The sequence below is a fragment of the Cavia porcellus genome, unplaced genomic scaffold (assembly GCF_034190915.1).
Source record: "Cavia porcellus strain 051 isolate PalLab524CR breed Dunkin Hartley unplaced genomic scaffold, mCavPor4.1 scaffold_5, whole genome shotgun sequence".
NCBI lineage: Eukaryota > Metazoa > Chordata > Mammalia > Rodentia > Caviidae > Cavia > Cavia porcellus.
The window spans coordinates 78,252,821-78,272,316 of NW_026947488.1; positions in this window are offsets into that span (position 1 = coordinate 78,252,821).

Here is a 19,496-nt window from a genome sequence, read left to right on the forward strand (position 1 = left end):
CTGTTTTTTTTTTTTTTTTTTTTGAGAAGATAATGGCACCCCAGGTTCTTTCTGCATTGGCTGTAATTTCTACAAATATTGACAGTTTGGTTCTCCTGGCTAGTGCTAGCTACAGGTTTTCAATGGCAGTCGTTGAGCGTGCTGGTGTGGAGCTGGCTGCTGATTTTCTGAGCCTGAACTGGCTACTTATGGCCGAAAGTGTCTCTGATGGTTGTTGGAGTGTGCATAGGGGCAGAGCTGGACACTGCCTCCTTGACCTGAGCAGATTACTAATGTGAGCCTCCCTGATGATAGCTGTAGTATATGCTGGGGTGAACTGGTCGATGCTCCCAGGATCTGAGCTGATTATTGGTAGGAAACCTCCTTGATGACAGCTGGAATCTGGACAGCTATTTTGGAGAAAATGAGAGATGTTTTGGTAGCCACTGTTGTTTTCCTGTTGTCTTATTTTGAAGTCATATATAGCTTTCATTGTTCGGTTCTGATTGACTTTATCTGTTTTATTTTGTTTGGTTTTATACTATTTAAAATAAAACAAACAAACAAACAAAAAGAAATCCAGACTCAATATAAATAATATGGTGCTTTTTCCATGCCATTATTTCAGAGAATATGTAAAAAGCTCTTTACCTCAACCTGAAGATATTTTCCATAAAAGTAATGTAACTCCTTTTGTTCTGACTACATCTTTTGACAGAATGGTTTCCAAAATAGGTTTTTAAAGTGAACTCTCCTTATGGAAAAAGACAATATGCAACATGTTAAATTCTAAGCAAGTTTTTATAAATTATTTACTCAAATCTTGTATAATGCACTGAAAACCAGAAATGTTTGAAAAACAATGTTTAAGAGCACTTTGACTCCACTGTTTGAGAGATGTGGAAATGGAGAGATAGAGGATGAATGTCATCTCAAAACTGTGAGTTTCAAAGTCTATCAATGTTAAAAGAGTCTTCCCACAAGAAATTATTGCAGAGTAAAATGGAAATAATAGACAGTCCTCCCACATTTGATTACTCTAGTTTTGCTAGAGCAAGAAAGTCATTTCTGGACAAGAAATCTGAGACTTTCCTTAAAAAGCACCATCAAAGGGCACAATTTGAATGACTAGTAGTTTACTCTTGGGTCAGAGAAATTTAAATCCTAACCCAACTGTGTGGTATCAAGCAGTGTATATGATTTACTTAACCTTCTGTTTTTTATATTTATAATAAAGCTAATAATACCACATTAATTACACCTAACCTACAAAGTTAAATGTACTGCTTTAATAAATATAGAATAGGCAGCAATTAAATGTTAGCTACTTTTAAAATGTCATGTATTTTTACTCTTATACCTGTAGTCTCTCTAAATGGGTCAGAACCTGGACTTCTATCCTTAGTTTGGTATCCCGGTTTTGAATATGAATGGAATAAATCACCTACTGCAGTTATTCTCAAAAGGGATTCTCAGTGGATAGTAGTATATCATATGGAGCATGTTAAAATTATAAATCCTCTGGCTCCACATTAAACCTCCCAATAAGACTAGCCAACATTGGAGTCCAAAATTCTATGTTTAAAAATATTCCAGAGACTCTGATACATGAAAGCATTTGAGAAGCTCTAGTTTACTAGACTCACATGGAGTAGAAATTAATATGGGAAAATGTGAGCTCAGATCAAGGATCCAATTGTAAGATAGTTTCTTATCCAGGAAGACTTTCAATCACTAGAAAAACAGTGGTGAGAGAAAACATCAATACAAGGGACTAGTATACAGTTGGATAGGTACGAGTCAGGGAGAAACACTCCTAAGTGTGGAAAGCTTCCATCCTTGAGGCACCACAATGGAAATTGAGAAATTTCATACAGATAAAGAAGGGAGAAGATCTTGTAGCCTTTGAGGCCAAGCTCTGGACAATCCCTACTAATTAAGTCTACTCATTGTATTAAATTTGAACTTACCTTAAACAGAGTCCATATAGAAGAAATATTTGAGATAAGTCATAGATTCTGTCAGACTGCAGATTTATAGGAACAGGTTTGAGATTTAAAAACTTAACTCTTTGGAATGTCTTCCTATTTATCATAATTTCAAGAAAAATATTCTTAGAGAAATACTTTGAGTTTCTCAGCTCCATAATAGAGGCAGAAATATCACATTTTGACCCTTGACCAAAGATGTAGCAACTGTAAGAATCAGTAATGACTCAACATCTGAATAAAACTTCACAAGAAGTTAGAAAATTATGCACCAAAATTGCTTTCATTAGTTAGAGGAACTAATCTCTTTGTTGTAGAGTTGGGAGACACCTGTGATACTTACTTTTAATCTCTCCTGAATTCTGCTGCCTGTGCACAAGCAGGTGTGCTATGAATAAAGTTCTGTATTCTGCACAGCCTACAAGGTCAGTCTAGTGAGGTTTCCTTGCTGAGGAGCATGAAATTAGTTCAAACCCTTTGTCCTATTTCAGAGCCTTCAGTGTTAGACACCCAGTTCTGTCTCAGCTTTAGATAGTCCTTGGATTTATTTGGCCAAACCTTTCTGACGGGTCCTTGTCCAATTTCTGCGAATGATGCTGTTTTTCTTTTCCATTTGGAAACTTTTCTGACTTAAACAAAGATAACCCTGATTATCTTTCATTAATTCAATCATCTAGTCAATAAATATTCAATGTGTAAAGTCTTAGCTTTAGCACTTACAAGTTACTGAGGACTGGAAGAGGCCTGTTTATGCCTTTCTATCAGATCACAATGTAGTGGTGGGGGACAGGCCAGGTGACAAACATTCCCAATATGTTATGAGAATTTTCTAAAATCCTAGAGGACAGGAAGTTCGTCTTATGTTACATATTATCATTTACAACCATCTAGGATACTTGTGCTGCCCACATAACTAGAATTCAAATTGTAGAAATAGTGAATTAAACTGGGGTTAGAAAATAGTAAAATCTTATCTGAATCTGTCCTCTCTTTGGCAGGAATAGCAAAGAAAATGAGCTGTCTAAAGAAGCATTTACCCTTTCTGAAAAATCTTGCAATTAAATAAATTAGACACAAAGTGAATAGAGACTGAGAAAGCAGTTGTGGGCTGACTCAGGAGAAACTCAAATAAGAGTTTCTCAGGCAGGAACAGGAATTCCCAGAAAGCAGAGCAGGAGATGGCCTCTGATGAAATTCTTTCTGGTTTGGAGTGCCTGGCATTCAACAACCACTGCAGCTGTTTACCACATTCTCTTGAAGAAAGTATATCCGCTACATTCGTCTTGCCTTGCCCTGTGACAAAAAAAAAAAAAAATCCTAGACCTCTACATAGCTTCTGCCATTGCTGAAGACTCAGTTTCTTTTAGCACAAACTGCTATGTTTTGTGTCTTAGTCTGTTATATCCTTGAGTAAGGGATAAGAAAATACAGTGCTATTGTGTTAAATGTTCTCACTTCCTATGAGTGTGAAAATGTGTACTAAGATACTCAGACTTTAAAAATCAACATGGCACAAGACACATCTCATGTAAAAGAAACACAATTCCTTGCTGCATGGCTCTGATATGGGATCAAACTTCTTATCCCTGTGACCCTCATTCAATGGATGCTGCAAGGATATGCTTGAGTCTGCTATACTACTGATGCGTTACAAAGTGTTTGGTAGCCAAAGTACACAACAGTGGTATTTGTATTGCAGATTGTGATAATGCAGTTATGTTAGACATATTTTATGCAGATAATACACTTGGAAATTTTTATTTTTCACAAGCAATTGGCAAAGATGGTTTTTATTATATAAAGTAGTAAGGTGGAGTTTTTGAGATGAGCTTTTCAAATTTAAGTGAAGATATTACCTTACCCAGAAATTGTACCCTTGTAAAGAGGCAGAGTAGATGCAATGTGCAATGTACAATGTACAGTGTGCTCAGTTGATAAAGAAACCTATATTACTCTGATTTTCCTTTGCTAACAGTATTGTCCTCTAATCCTCTGCTGGAGACTGAGCTTTTGATTTGAATATTCCTGCTAAGATGGGAAAGTTAGCTGGTCAGATCAATTTAAAGAATAATTTATTACTGATCATTTTCCACTTTTCTTGAAGAAAAATCTATGATGGAAGTATTAAAGGAAGCTAAGACAACATTAATAGGCTATGTGTTTGTGCATACAAGGCCCTCTAGGTAATATTTTCCTTAATCTTTGCAAAGTTTGAAATTGTAGGCTTGCTGCTATTATTCTATATAACTACTTCTGTATAAATGTGAAAAAGTCCTAGAATCTGGAAAGACAAATCATAGACTTGGTGAGGAAGTAAAGGTTGAATTCCACAAATATTCATGATGTTTTGAAAGTATTATTAATCTTAGATGAGAATCCAGAGGCTTAAATCTGAATATCCTTCTTAAAAATAGATAGCAAGTGGGTAATCAGGATTTGGAACTTGGCCTATTAGATTTCAAACTTGTAATTGATTTCTTCAGCTATAAAGTTAGAATAATGTGATATTTATCTTGTAAGATGGGTAAAAAAGAAATCACATGCAAACTACTTTACACTGTACCTATTGCAATGTTATATTATTCCATTTTCTGTAAATATTAGGAGTGGCAAGAAACAACACGATTGTGTTACCTTTCTTCTACTTTGAGAGACACTTGAGGATTTGACTCTTGTTCTAAACTCCTTCCACATTAAAATGAGATCTTGCTTGAAAGTTGGTAGCAGATATGAACATAGTGACACACACCTCTGATCTCAGCACTTGGAAAGCAGAGACAAGAACATTCAAGTTTGAAGCCAGATGGGCTGTGTTGGTAGATTCAGATTAAAAAAACAAAACAACAGCAAAACTATAACAATAAATAGTTTAAAAGAAAATAGTATAGCAAATCTAAGATGTGTCTAAGTCCATTGACTCTGTTTTGAATGAAGCATTTTTTTCTTCATTGTTGAGGTGTAGAAGTGAGAAACCCGTGCTGATAGCTGAACTAGACATCTGACCTCCTATAAGGGAGAAGGTTAATGTCTCACTAATAAGAACAGTGAAGGGACTGCTCATCTATTACCTTCCCTTAGAGCTGACATAATCTTTGTATATTCATCAGCCTCTTGTAACTATACAAGTGTCTCAAGTGTAAAATGGTTAAGTAATAGATGTTATGGTAACAGTCACAAGATCTTCTCTGTCTCTTTGTTGTGCACAGTTTGTTGCTTTATTTCTTTTCTCAAGGGTAATATAGATAGGCCTGGATGAAGTCCACTTTGCTTTGTACATTTACTGGCTGACCTGATCCCAGCATTTCAGTTTTTAGCACAGCATTGTATGTACTGCATTAGATTGCTGGGCAGAATAGAGATCTGAAGAATTCTCTAGAGAGACAAATAGATTGTAAGATAAAGCAAGAAATGACCTGGCTTTGAAAAAAAAAGAAAATATAAAGAAAAAATGGATTCATGAAGGTTATGAAGAATCTTAATGAATAATCTCTTGGTGTCCTCTGCTTTGTGATGGATTACACATTTTGTCAGTCATTCCTATAAAAAGGCCACACTTCATGTATTAGTAGGATTTCAGCCTCCAATTTATTTGTACTGCAGAGTTTTAGAGAAGGATAATAATGAATCAATATTTATCATTTGTTTACTCTATGTCAGAAGTTGTCACTGGTATAATCTCTTATGATTATCAAAAATCCCAAGGCAAGGGGTATTCCTCCCATTTTATACATGAGACAGTTAAAATTTGCTGTCAATAAGACAAAGGAGGCCAGAAGGGGTCGTGTAATTAGCAATTATGTATAGTTTGTATAGTAGTTGATTGATTACATCAACTTGAGACATTTAGAAGCTTAACTAAATGGGTTGAGCAACTCTTCAACCTAGGGTGTAGGAGACCCGCCATAGGGTGGCTCATCACCTGGAGGTATAAAAGAGAAGGAGGAAAGACATTCCATTCCATTCCCTGGAGAAGCTCCAGTCTTAACCTTTGGTTTGGACGTCCTCTCCTGGCTTCCAGTGTAGACTCTTCAGCCTTCCATTGCTGAGCCTTCAGCCTTTTGTTGCAGACCCACCAGCCAGCTGGTGTGGACTTGCATGAGACACTAGAGTGAACTCCAGACCTTGGGTTGAATCCTTTGGCCTCCAGCATTCAGACACCTCATCTGACTCTGTGGCTGACCGATGTAAGCCAATCTTGTCATTTCTTTTATGTTTGTATATCTCATGTTATATCTGTTTCTTTAGTAAAACCCTAATACAATTTAATTCCAAAGTCCTAGATTTTCCTATTATAACACATAATTTTAAAATATTAATGATATTAACTTTTACTGGTAGTGAGCTTTATCCAAAACATTTATATCTATTAATAAGTGACACTGAATATTTTTCATATGCTATGCATTTTTATTTTTAAAATAAGCTCTCTTTTCTGAACGTTTTCATCATAAACATTTGGAAGAGGTAAATATGTTTAAACTATTTTAAATGTCATATAATGTACACACATGTTGAAACTCTGCATGGCATCCTTAAAATGCAAAAGTTTATGTTTATAAATCTCTTAACATATTCAATAAAAAATGTTTTGAAGCATTGTTTCATTTAGTGCTCATGACAGATACAGGATGTTTATGCCAATATCATTTTTGACAGATGAGTAAACTGACAAAAATAATGTTATTGAACCTGCCTGAGATCCTATAACCAAGGAGTCACAACTCTTCAAATACTACAGTCATACGTGTAAAAGCATCTAGAATTCCTGCTGCAATTGGAGTGTGTCAATTTCCCCTGGAAATGTGGGCACACTGCCCTAGAATATTAAGGATAGTGAGCACACAATAAAATTTGCCCAATGGACTATAACAGACCTGGCTGTCTGAAGTATGGTAGTCAGTTTTTAGTACTCTAACAAATACCAGGAACAAGTCAACTTTTAAAGAGAAAATGTTTATTTTGACTCACAGTTTGGAGGTTTTAGTCTATGATCAATTGACCCCTTTGATTGGGCTGGGGATGAGGCAGCACATCATGGTGCAAGGGTATGGGGTGCATTGCTACAAGTTTATGACTGGAAAACGGGGGGTCAAGGAGATGTCAGGGTTATGTCATTTGTTTCAGGTATTTTTAATTTTTATTTTAAAATACATTAATAGAACATTTAATTTGTGTGAAATAACATGATTTCAATGTGTAAGAGGTACTTCCTCTTAAATATTCTGCCATCACTCAATAATACTGAGTAGAGGACCAATCCTTTGACACATGAACTTTTGTGGGGTACATAAAGTTTAAACTATAGCAATAGCTTCCCCAGGTGATGGAGTTTTGAAATTATACTGATAGTGTTCGCAACTGAAAAGTGTCTTGTAAATGACACCACTAGAGGGTGGATTAAATATATAAGATAGGCTCAAATAGTGGAATACTCTGCAGCCTAGTATAAATAAGAATTTCTTTCTGTATTTCTATGGAGTTCTGCCTAAGACCCTTTGTTAATTGAAACTAAAATAAATTAAAAGTTCCATAAGAATGTAGATAGATACTTTGTGCAGCAGGAAAAACATATTTCTTTGAGCATGCATATTATTTGTTAATGGTTTAAATATATATATATATATATATATATATATATATATATTAGGTTCTGCTTTAATACATATTTAAAACTATTGGATAGAGGAAACTGTTCATTTCTAAAACTAAATGTGCCTTGTTTTATGGTTTTGACATTGAAACTGTATTTATGTTTCACACAAATAAAAGGTTCTATTAATGTTTTAAGAGAATAATTTAAAAAGCCTGAAACAAATGACATAAATCATATATTATGTAGGTGACAATAACTTAGCAAATATTCATTTCCACTGACTTTAAACCACAGTATTTTAACTGTCTATTCTAAGGATAAAAAAGAAAATCACAGGAAATTTCAAATATAATCAGTAGGGCTGTTATTAGTGAAAATATTTCTATTATAATTTTGACACTATTAATATATGTCTCAAATACTGAGTTATGCTAATGTTTTCATGGGCCAGAATCTTTCCCGAGGAAAAGAAAAGAGTTAATAAAATAGAAAAGCAAAGTAAAAATAACAACAACAAAACCTCCACTGGACTTTTCCATTTGAATTGGTGAAAATATCAGCATGAACATAGGAATTTTTTTCTATAAAATACATATTTTCTCACTTGTTCCACTAAAAAACCCTGAAGCATGAACACCAAAAATCAATGAAAACTCTTGGCACCCATGTTGTGGTTTTTTAAAAAAATATTTTTTCTATAAAAGGATCCAAGTCTCCTTAGAAAATCGCTGATTCCAGGTCTGGTACAAGAAAATGTAGAAGTTCCTTCTCGAACATTCTCTTGGGCCTAAAAGTGAAGCAGTCATCAAAGGCAACTGGGTGGTATTAAAGGACACTGCAACAAGGTGGAAGTCTAGTACTCGGACCTGCCACGCCAGTGCAACTCAAATCAAAAAGAAAATAATTGCAATGAATTGAATATGTTCAATATAAATATTTTAAAATCATGTATAATACAAAACATAATAATTGCAATGAATCAAACACATGAAATAAAATATTTTAAAATCAATAAATTAATGATAATATTAAAAAACTCAAAACTCGATAAGCTTTTGAAGTTTTCTAGCATAGCGACCAATTCCTCAGAAAATTAAGTAGCAAAAACTCAAAGTCTTATTTTATTTTTTATGTTAGTAACAATTTTAAGGCAACTGGATAACTGATCTCCTGTCCATCAGAGATGACTTGTTTTTTAAGTTTTATATATATACATATGTATTGCATATATATACATATATGTATATACATATACAAAAGTTAGTATATATAATGCATATATAAATACATATTTACTATGTATCTATAAATATATATTGACATGTATATAATATATATTTACCATGTATACATAAACATATTTATCATGTATATTACATCTATGGAATTATACATATCTCATTTGAAAATGCTAATCAAGTCATAAATTTAGGCTAATCATTAGTGACTACTATAACCATTAACTTCGTGAGAAGACTGCATCAAGTGAGGATTTTGGAAACTTGCTGGGGGAGCCTTGGAGTAGCTGAATGAGCCTGACAACACCTGAATGCAGCCACTGATCTGAACGGAATTTATAATCCAAACATTTTTAATGTAGGAAAGTATGCAGCACAAAGGAAAGTATGTAGCACAAAGTTGCCTCTCCTCACAATTACGAATTATTTAACTTGACTTATAGTAAAGGGGGAAATATAGGTACCCTGAAGATCATAATCAGACAAAGGAAGAATGCGAGAGATTATATGATCAATCATCCTTTCTTTAGCAAACAAATGGCATAAGAAAGAGAAGAAAATGTTATAGATCACAAAAAGCCATATATCACTGAAAAGCAATATTTGGTTGTCATTTATTTTCTGAATCCAATAGATCACTTATAAAAATATATTTTTAGATAATTGGAGAAAATTGAATGCAACCTAGTTTTTTTTTTTTTGTTAAAATAATTCCTAGTTGCTTTTTATTTTGAAATAATTTTAGATTTACAGAAGAGTCACAACAATTGAACAGAAAAGTCCTGGAGCCCTTCACTCAGACTCTCTTAATGCTAGTATCTTACACCACCATGGTATATCTGTGCTAACTATGGAATTAGTATTAGTAAGATAAGATACATTAAGCTAGGGTTTATTTGGCATCTACTAATGTCTTCTTTCTGTTCCAGGATCCAATCCAGGATATTACACTGCATATTTATGCATTTGTCTTTTTTGAGACAGGAACTCACTACGCAGTTCGGGCTGGGCTTGAGCTCACTATGTAGCCCAGGTTGGTCCTGAACTCACAACAATCTTCCTGACTCAGCCTCCGGAGTGCTGGGATTACTGGCATGTGCCAGTCATTCCTTGCAGCCTAGTTATTAGATAGCAATGAATTACTTGTTAGAGGTGCTGAGACCATGTTCATAAAAAACTATTGACTATTTGATATACATGCCAAAGGATCCACAGGTAAAATAATATTTTCCCTGAGACTTAAAATTCCATTTAAAAAAATCTGGGTGGGCATGGAGAGGAATGAAACAAGAATAGCAGAAAGGAAGTCCTTATTGATGAGGGGTAAAACATAAAAAGTGAAATGCAAATATGAAAATAAATTAAAATAGGCTGGTTCATGACCTATCATAATCCAGAAATTTGGAACATCTCAGGAAGTGGCAGTGCTAAGCCGAGACCCACTGGAGGTAATCAGCCTCATTTAGGGTTTGGATTCTGCTATATACTTGTTTGTGGGATATGAGAAGACCTTGGAGAAAAGAAATCCCCTGCAGCCTGGGGATAAGCTAGCAAGAGCCCTCAGCCCAAAGTGATACTGAAGCATCTCATTTTTGCAACATATAAGGTATAAAATCAGCAGTATCATACTGGCTACATTTGCTTTGCATGTTATTTATGCTGCTTCTAAAATACGTGGTTAATTGCTTTTGGAATATTTCTGTTATACTGATATAATTTATGTAATTCAATTTCATTCAGTTTAGCAAACACTGATAACCTAGTGATCGAGACATTGCATGGTGAAGGTGAAGTTTGTGAATATTAAACAAAATTCTGCCCTTGCATTCCTGGTGCTCATAGTTTAATGAGAAGCAGGCATGCAACCAGAAAAATGAGGCATGCATGATAATAAGAAAAGGACATTGACCAAAAAGCTTTCTAGACAGCTAAAAAGAATGTAAAGCCGTGATATGGGCTTTCCTCAAAAACTTGTGACCTACACAAACAGCTGCATTGTGAATTATCAGTCCTTTAGTTTTGATGGTAATATTCTATTTCCATTTAAAAACCAACATCGCATCTTCTACATACATGAAACTCTATGAAATGGGCTAGTGCTTTTGGATTATTTAAGTGAATGCAATTTACTACATTACTTCAAAAAATGAATACACTCCCGTAGGGATTGTGATTTCACTGTGCCGGGTGTGGACATTCACAGGAATGTCTTTGACTGGACATCTGCAATCATCATTAGGGAAGTGGTGAAATGTTCTTTTCCAAGTTCCTTCTTATATATTCATTCACGTGACACATCAGTTTGAGGACTTGCTGTATGTAACAGTTACTCCAGTTCTTCTAAGGAAGGAGGTCTCTGCCTCTCCCGAGAATTAATAAGGTAGAGAATTCCTCATCTATGAAGACTCAATGATGAGGAAAAAGTATTGTATGTTCATTGTAGGAATAATCCATTTTATTTACCGATAAATTAGCTTTGTAATAAAAGCATATTACAAAAAAAATAGTCACACCGTGGTCTGAGGCTAGCTGAATAAAATGTTTCTCAGCTCTGATCATTTCAACAGAGATGGAGACCAGTTAGCTCTTTCTCTTTTCTACAATAGGATTTAAGGTGCTGAAAAGGAATCCATTAACTTTTCAAGCCCTATATTTCAACTTAGAAAGTGAAAGTGTCAGGGCTCTCTGATGCTGGCTGAAAAGTTAGGGTTTCTTGTCTTTGGAGAGAAACAGGAAGCACACTTCCTTATCAGCCAAAGCAGAAAGAGTTCTTTTAGCACACCCCACCCTCAGGGAGTGAACTTTGCACTGCCCAAATATGCCTGTGGAGCCCGTTTGTGCTCTAATTGAATCCTTTACAGCGGCACAGCTGGGAGCCTGAGATCTCACTTCCTTGATGTTCTACAGTCTGCAGTTCATTTTTGCCAAGCCAAAAAGATGACTTGTAGAGGGAAAAATAACCTAACAACAACAAAACTTAAAAAGGTACCAAACCAGAGCAACTATCTGACATTTTGGTACAATAATTTAATCATTGTATTCGTACTGCTCATAATAATTTCTCTGGACTGAAAACTCAACTTTTTTTCAAGATAGTTTATAATCATGGAAACCAAACAGGTCCCTGAGGTCAGAGAGCCGCAGAGACCACATCCTTTGTTTTCATTTCTCAGCTCCAAGTATCTTAAGCTGCTTATTGTGCCAGATTCCAAGATGCACAAATCATCTCGAGTGGCTGGGTTGTGTAAGAGTGTTTCAACTGGCACAGCCTCACGCTATCAATACAAATGGCTTAACTATTTCCCGATAAACCACATAATCATCCTGCATGACTCTCCGCAAACGTGATTCTCTGTGAGGTAGCAGAGAAAGACTTGGAAACTGGTTGTGACTGAAGTTGCCTGAAACTTGAGTTTGGCAGGATCCATTTCACTTTGACACTGGGAGCAACTTCATTTAAAGGCTACAGCAGCATCTGCGTAGGGAACAGTGAGTGCTTTCTCACTGCACCTGCTTTCCCTTCCTCTCCAGCCACAGACTGAGCAGCACCCTTGGATTCGTCTTTTCCTGCCTTGTGCCCAGATGTTCTCACTCAGACACAAGTGTGAGCCTCCTCTTCAGCATAGCCAGTTGACAACATTACTAGAACTCTGGATATCCATATAAACAGAACCCTGAATGAGCCCTACCTCGCTGCTCCTTTACGTACAAGGCATAAGTGCAAAGAATTTATCAAAAAGACTTATCAAAGGACAAATATTTGTTGAATGGTTGCAAATGCCAGCAGTTTAATAAAAATGTAAAAGGGACCAGTTTATTTCTGTTAAATTTAATTTTCCTCCAAGTTCAGCTTATGTAACTAACAATTTCTTTTAGAAGATGGAGAACTTGGGAAAGCGATCACCCATAAGGACTTCAGATTTTAAGTTCCTGAATTGAGTTTTTGTGTTAAAAGTTTGAAACTTCAAGATGAGTTTTTAAATAAAAACTTTTTCCATGTTTGAGGCTTTGGCATAAATTTAAGGATAACTGAAAATGTTCAATACTTTTCTTTATTGCCTGTTATTTGTTTTGTTTTTTTCATTCAGAGATTTAAAAAATGATACGTGTTAGGAAATGACTAATTTGACAAGTGCAGGAAAGTCGGGTATCGAGAAAAGAAATGAATGCTGTAAAAACATTAAAACAATTGTTTGCTCTCCAGAATTTGCTGTATTATTTAGAACAAATCAGTGAAATAAGAATCAACACCAAGGCATGATTATATTCCGGTGAGCTATGGGATAAGGTACATGGGAGAGATAATCCAACTTAGAGATGTCCTCACCCTGGAAATTCAACTAGAACCAAACCATGCCTAAAAGAGGAAGGAATTCGTTGCTCACCTTCACTAAACCAAACTTTATGAAAGAACAGTTTTCTATTTGACTTTTTTCAAACTGAAATTTGGTGTTTCTCTTTTCTCTGACACAGCTAAAATGGTTTGGTTGGATCTAGTTTTTTTGCAACAGAAACGAAGTCAAGCACGGCGAGGTACAGTCTCTTCTAGAATTTGGGATTCCTGCTAAAGGGATACTTAAGTTTACAAAGGTGTGTAAACCACATCTTTAGGATAAAAGACCAGGAATGAACTTGTATCTGATGCTCGGACTGGATCCACTATGTATGTTTACCTGGAACATTTTATTTTTACCCCAGCTTTTGTAAGGTAAAAATGACAAGTAAAAATTATTTATGGTGTACAGTACACTGTTTCGGTAGGTGTGTGAATAATGAATTTATCTTATCACATACTTATTTTTGTGTGAGAAGGACAATTAATATCTACTTTTTGAACAAAATTTCGGTACATAATACATTATTATTATCTATAACCATTATGCTGTAAGGTAGTTCTCCAGATTTTTTTTTTTTTACTTCTTACTCAAATTTTATATCCTCCATTCAAGATTTAACCCCAATAGCCTATATTTACTCCCAAAATCACTATCCTGCTCTGTTTCTATGAATTTAACTTTTCAAAGTTCCTGTATATGTGACATCGTGTAGTATTTACCCTTCTGTGCCTGGTTTATTTCTCTTAGCAGGCATCCTCCAGGTAGCCTGGAATGTTTTACATTTTGGAACAAAGAGTTTAAAGGTGATTACGGAAAATCGACAGAGCTTGGGTTCTTGGCCTCACACATAGCTTTAACAGCCATATAAGGCATCTGACGATTTGTGTGGTCCTGTTGTTAAAAAATGTACCTACTCTGTCTTCTAGGAACTCATGCAGCAGCTTCCACTAGCACAAAAAAGAATTCTTGATCCAGTGGAGAAACACTAAGAAATTTTTCATTTAGAGATCTGCAGGAAAAGATGCATGCTAGAATGGAAACACATAGCCAAAATAGAGCGCGTTCTCCCTGAGTACATGATACAAATGTTGAATGCTGAATAAAAGCTCTAAACAGTAAATCAGAGAATTAAAGACCCATGTGAGGGGTAACTCAACCCCTGTTACTCTTTAGTGAATGAAAATAGCCAAGGGGTTGCTCTGCATGCAGATGAAAGCAAATTTTCCTACACTCGGATGCTTGTTGCTAGCCACTGGTTTCTGATCTAAACCCTTGTGAATTCCAAAAACTTTTGGAGTCTGTTTATCTCATATATTTTTAAATGCAGAAGTTTCAAAGGGAAGGGCCCCATATATGTGTTTTATTTGACTCACTCACTTTTAAATAAATTAAGCTTTTGCCTAAACACTGGATTTCCACCTTCTTTTGAAAATTTGGAAGATAGGCGTCAATTGACCTATTTTTGGAGGTGGAAGTTCCCTGGGCTGAGAAGCAGCTGCTCCTGGTAGACAGGACAGGAGCTTTCTGGGCCACCATATATTCAATTACTTCCTGTGTCTCTCTAAATTTGAGGCTGAGTGACAGGTCCCAGCCGTCACCATCACATCGGCACAGTTGTTACTGTTTCCCTTTTAGTATCATAAATGTTTCTCTGCTCTGCATGTTTCTTTAGTTGCAGGACAGTAATGCCATGCTACACCAAGACTATCACAGATTTCAAGAAAAATGGAGAATTTTTCTTTAGAGATACACAAAAAATAATTCCATCATGTTTAACAGGCAAACCCTCCCTTGTTTCACTCCTATTTCTATTTGGTCCCTCTAGGCATTTGAACATTTGAAATCGTGAGGTAGGGTTTATCATAGGTTGTATTTTATCCTTAAGTGCCCACAGCTCCTTAGAATTACTATAATCAGATAAGTTGTCAGAGCGGTGTAGGATATCACTGTAGGCAGGGGAAAGTCTTACCTGGTACTCAGAGATTTTAAAAGGGTTTTGAGTTTCTTCTTGTTAGTCCCCTGTACGGCAAATTACAGAGATGAACATTGTTTTAATGGACTTGAAGCATCTGAGTCTAAGTGATACGCTTCCCAAATAGTTGTGCTCTTGACTCCAACTTGAAACATAACCTTGCATTTCCCTACCTCAGTAACTCCGTATTTTGTGTCTTCAGCATTTCTCAGGACACTAGATTTAAAAGAGCAAGAAGATGAAATGATGACACAAGATTTTTCATTTCTGTATTAATTAAAGTTTGGGGTTAATTCTTTTGGTCAGAGCCAATTTGATAAAATAAAAAAATTCTACAACTTTTCTGAAAACCTAAACATATAGGAGTTTCAATATCAATTATCAATTATTGTGGCTTTAAAAGATAATAGCTATTCCCTGTTCTATGCCTTAGTCCATTTCAGTAATTTTTGTCATGTTGAAATTATCACAGTGTGTTTGTTATAATATTATGACCTAAAATATAAATTACTTTTACATAATTGCCTTCTTTACAATGTAACAAAAGAGATCTGAAGGGAGTTCTGTGTTAGCCACACTTATCAGACAATTAGACTTGAGGAGGCTGAAAGCACTAAAGACTGAAATGCTAGCATTCAATTGTTATTCATTAAAGCTATTATAATTTAACTTACGAGCTGAAAATTAACCATGCATTTGTGGATGAGAGAGAATGTATATATATTGTACACACATTTTTATGTGTACCTGTGTGGGGAGAACTTTGGATGTGATGCTGTCTGTCTGTTTAACACTGTTTCTAACAGTGCATTTTATATCACTGCTGTTTATCTCAGAAACACACCTACTACCACAGAGATCTGTTTCTGCAGCCGGATTGCACATATAATGTATCTTTTGTGTCAGGCTTGTCAGCCGGGCCAAGAAAGTAAATGCTTTCCAGTTTCTCCCATAATGTGTGCTAAAGCTCCATTCGTGCAGTTCAGAGCACTGTCCAACCCTCTTGCTAATTTGCCTATGATCTCATTTTCTTTCTGTTTTTCTTGTTTCAGTGAATACTTTTAAACCCATTTGCAGACTAAGCCATAAATGAAAATGCTATAGGTGTTGTGAAAGAAGGAATCATATCTTATATTAAAATATAAATTTCTAGCACAGGCCAGCACACCATGGAATTCATCAGTTAGGAATTTGAGGGGCAGAACAGCTGAATAAGCTGTTGGACTGATGAGAAAGGTCAAAATAGCCCTGGTCTGCTCATCCAGGGCCCTGAGGTGCAATGCTTCTCCTGGGTGGAAAAGAACACTTCGGGTTTTTTTCCCTACAAAGGTACTTCTGCTGCCCAATTATTTCCTAGTAGATGTTACATATACCCAGAGGGGTCACTCTGTCATATTGATCTCTCCAGCAGTGGGAGATGACATAGGAGTGCGTATTTCTACTTTGCACAAGCTATTTATCTATAGTATGTAAATTATCTATAAGAAATTGCTTTACAGAATGCAGGTGGTCATTAAACGGTGGAAAGTCTTTAGTGTACTGCAGGACATGACTGACAGCTCATAGGCTTAGAGAATGTGGTTGACACTGACATGAAAGTCATATCTGGTAAAAAAAAAAGGTATTCTAAAAACGGTATTTTTAGGGCTCTTAGAATATGTCTCCATGGACCACGATTGCATGTAACCCTGTGTCAGTGAAGGGTTCTTCTCTGTGATTTTTCAACAACTCTTTGATTTGCCTCCTCATTTCTGCTTTGCCCATGTCCATCAACTCTTTACCCTACATATCGGGTCTATCTATAACTGGATGAGTTCCTGGAGAAGTGTACTCCAAGTTACATTCTGCAGGATGAAAAGATTGTAAATTGGACCATGTGAATTAAGCTGTCACTGTTATTAGTATATCATTTTAAAACTCATTGATTGTTTTTTATGATTGAAATCATTTAACAAAATACTTCCTGGTAAGTGTGAAAAGCAAGTGAGAAAATTCTCTTCCCTCTCCACACAAATTCAATTTTTGGTTTTCTAGTGTGTCGGTGAAACTCTCTGGGTTCTCAAGCAAAGCACACACATCTCAGAAAGTCCCATTAGCGGTGTGTGAGTAAGCATATGTGGGCAGATGTGGGTGCAGTAGGATATTTTTCTTGTGATCCTCGAATTCAGCTTTTGCATACTGTCACTGGCTAGGAATATTTGTGTAAACCAGCTCAATCTGTGGGATTACAGACAGCCAGGAGTGAAACCAGGCCAGGGCTTTCTGGGGACACTTGTCCAGCTTTTGTTCATCTGTGTCATTACTTCTGAGGGCTGCTTGTCCTTCCTGTGTGCTTCCTTGAGAATAAAAATTCAGCCAAAAATCAAGGGAAGTTTTCTTCTGAATTGTACAAGTGCTTCTTTGAGAGTTGTTATAACCACCAGAATAGTCCAAATCCTAAGCTTGACTTTGGAGCAAAAAAGAACTTTGTGGAACAGGGTGTTCAGAAATGTGTTCTTACTACTTGTATATTTTGTAGGGAGCATAAAAAGCAATGGGGTTAAGAGGAAGGTGACCTAGGAGAGAATGATGAGACAAAGTCAAACCTTATTGGTCTTATAATTTATAGCCTGAAGCAAAACAGTGATTAAAGATCTACTGGAGTGTGTGTGTGCGTGTGTGTGTGTGTGTGTGTGTGTGTGTGTGTGTGTGTGTGTGTGTGAATGTAAGACAGAATGAGCAAGGGGTGGAGGCTCTGCCTGTGGATAAAGTTTTAGAATGTGTAGTTAAAAAGACAATCATTAGAAGTATTTTGATGTCAAACAGAAACATTTGAATCACTTTTAAGTTAGCTAATGTTGCTTTCAGTTTGTTAATGCTACTTTGAACATGTAGAATGTCTTTAAAAATAAGTATATTAACTCTTGCTTTAAAATTTAAACATCTTTAGGGGTATAATTTCATATTTTACTATATTCTGAAATATTTGAACATAAAAGAGTGCTCAAAATAAAAGTTAAGATAGGAAATAGGATTCAAAATGACCAGTAATCATCAACATAGAGACAACTGCATGGACAATAGCTAAATGGAAAACAATGTGCTATAATAAGAATAAAAGTTAATAATTAAAGTAAGTGAGCAAGAAAAATTACAGCAAGAAACCACTGCTTACCAGAGTATCTTAAAGATAAGGGTCGGTGCCTTTATCTTAGCAGCCTCTACCTGTGCAAAGTTGTACCAAAGACATGGCAAATCCACTCAGTGGATAAAGAGGTTTAATCCTTGCTCCAGCTTTCAACCTCTTTACCCTGGAGCCACAGCAGAGAGGACACATCTTCTCCAACTACTTTTACTATGGCGGCTGTAAGTGAAGATTCAAAGCTGTTTACCTCCTAGTGCAAAATTTGTGGTTTTTGCTGAGCCTGGAGAGAATATCTTTCTCGTGGCATCCAACAGCAGAAATGTAGAGTAGGCTGCTATGGGTATAAACACAGACCAGTAAAAGTTTTTCTCTGCTTTTGTTTTCATATACTTGTGGAAAACGTATGCAATAGAGATGGTGCTTGTTTACAATAACTGCTTTACATTTCTTATTATAATACATTTTTTTCTAATACATTTTTGGAGATAGGGTCTTACCGGGTTCCTTATATTGCCTTTGAACTCTTGGCTCAAATGTTCCTTCTGTCTCAAGTTCCTAAGCAGGTGGGATTACTTATCCTAATCTTAAATAGAAGAATAGCTCTTTGCCCTTAAGCTTTTTGTTTTATTTAAGATCATCTCTAATTTTTTATTTACCTTAGGAAAAATAAGAAGAGAACCTTTGGTTGGATAAAGTCTCCATTCTTCTGTGACACTATAAGAATATTTTTGTATTTATTCATGCTGCAAGTATTATCTGAGTATCTATTAAATGCACAAGGAAAAAGTGAAAAGTAGCAATAGACACGTTTACAGTTTTCTTAGAACTTAATGCTTGTGAAATGCTTTTGTTGCCACAATGCAATATGTAATTTTTATAACATTTATACCTAACCCGTCACTTCATACTTATATTTATGGTTAGCTTCAATCTTGTGTTTTTTAAAAGCTGGAAATGTTTCTATTGATGTTGGAGCCTTTTCCACCCCAAGTTTCTGGCTAGTGGTCAGAATACAGGAGCTAAAAAATCACAAGATGAGTTACCCCTGGTGCTTCTTTGGTCCTGACGGAAGTGAAGACTTGGAAACACACCAAGGAAGCTGGTCTTTCGTAAGCCTTCCAGATTGAGCTTTACAGAAGAATTAGATTTATTTGGAAGTTATGACAAAATAAGGTATATTTTTCTTTCTTTCTTACACTGGACACTGAAATTTTAAAGTTCTACATTGAAACTATATCAGTACAGAGATTAATCCCCAAATCCTA